The sequence below is a fragment of the Diaphorina citri genome, unplaced genomic scaffold (assembly GCF_000475195.1).
Source record: "Diaphorina citri unplaced genomic scaffold, Diaci psyllid genome assembly version 1.1 scaffold1665, whole genome shotgun sequence".
Lineage (NCBI taxonomy): Eukaryota > Metazoa > Arthropoda > Insecta > Hemiptera > Psyllidae > Diaphorina > Diaphorina citri.
In genome coordinates, this window is record NW_007379091.1 from 60,580 (window position 1) to 62,097 (window position 1,518).

The 1,518-nt window shown below is 40.4% G+C and overlaps 1 long non-coding RNA gene across 1 annotated transcript; it reads right to left on the minus strand.

Moving 5' to 3' along the window:
• Positions 1–453: 453 nt before the first annotated feature.
• Positions 454–1,240, minus strand: LOC113470555. Its single transcript, XR_003393576.1, has 2 exons — positions 1,175–1,240; positions 454–546 (listed from the first exon to the last, which is right to left on the minus strand). It is a non-coding gene; the product is annotated as an uncharacterized LOC113470555 (long non-coding RNA).
• Between the last annotated feature and the right edge of the window lie 278 nt (positions 1,241–1,518).

The window sequence follows — 1,518 nt, forward strand, 5'->3', positions numbered from 1 at the left end:
TATAAACGGTAAGAATTAATGTTAATACATAGGATGTCTAATATAAACCTAACCAATAAGCCTCACCGCCAGCCTAGTTAGCTTAGTTGGTAGTGCGTCTGCCTTGTAAGCGCTAGGCCGCGGGTTCGATTCCCCCCCCGCCCCGGGGGCGGATGTTATCCTGATGGGATAATGTTCGATCTCGGAACGGCTGGCTTTCTCCTATCCTGTCTTCCTTCTCTCTTCGATTTCGGGACGATAAGACCTTGGCAGTTACAGTTCCTTCTATCAAACCTCAAAAAAAAAAAAAAAAAAAAAAAACCTATAATTTTTTTTTAATAAAATTAATTTTGTTTTGGGGGAAAAAACCCCAAAAGGTTTACTAAGCCTCACCAATAAGAAAATTTTCATCTATCAAGTACTGACGAACAGATGTTGGATAGACTTACAAGTAGAACATCAATCCAGACGACATGGCCACAATATCCCAAACCAGATTGAAAAACCAGGTGGCAAACAGTACAGCTAGGCGTGAACATTCCGACTGCCATTGTCTCACCATAACACCTGCGAACATTAAACATCTAATGAGTATAGAAAAATACAAAATGGCACATGCCGGTTAAATATCATTTTGAGGTGTTTCATAAAGTTGGTTCCAAACTTTTTCGCCCATACCTCGCGGTTATCCTTTCCTACTTTATAAGGATTCGGTGTTTCTAGTAAGTTTTATCAAGTCAGCTGCTCTTTTTTAGCCCGTCCTTCTAGTCTTGATTTTAAATCATTACATGAAAGTAAAATCAAAGAATCAAATCAAGAATAATAATAAACTGAATATTAAACAAATTAGGTAGGTACATAGGTACTGATTTTCTCTAGTCACGATCGAATAAACTACGGGCTAAAAAATTCCGGGAGGGACGGGCCCAGCTTGTTTTAACCCACTCAGTAAAGCACGTACACAAAAGCCCACTCCGAGGCTTATGTGTAGGAGCAAAATAGCCCTATAAGTTAACTTATTGTTTCATTAAAAATTTTCATCGATAAATGGTTTCTTGAAATTGATCCCAAGGGCGAGGCAATACCTAGACCCTTGACAATTGGAGTGTGCCTGAAGGCATGTGATGTGTTCTACTTCCAATCCACTCGACCCCAAAGGTTAAGGTTATACGAACCTCGTCAGTAAATCACTCACCTATCATATGGGCATGACCATCGCGTCGTTTCGCCTTGGTCGTCTTCTTGCTCAGTCCTCCTCCCACGCCCACATCAACACAAAAGAGATGGTTGAGATGGTTGCTGCGCTTGGCGGTATTTTGACCGCTTTTGGACAGATTTCGACCGTTTTTTGGCGGTTTTCAGCTATACTGACTAAACGGTTAGAGATAATGTAAAAGTTACTATAGAACATAAAAATAAGCATCATTCAATAGGATAAGGAAAGTCGTGTGATGTTCGCACCAGATTTTTCATTAACACAAACGACACATGTTGAAGCTGTGAGAGAGAGAGAGAGAGAGAGAGAGAGAGAGAGAGAGA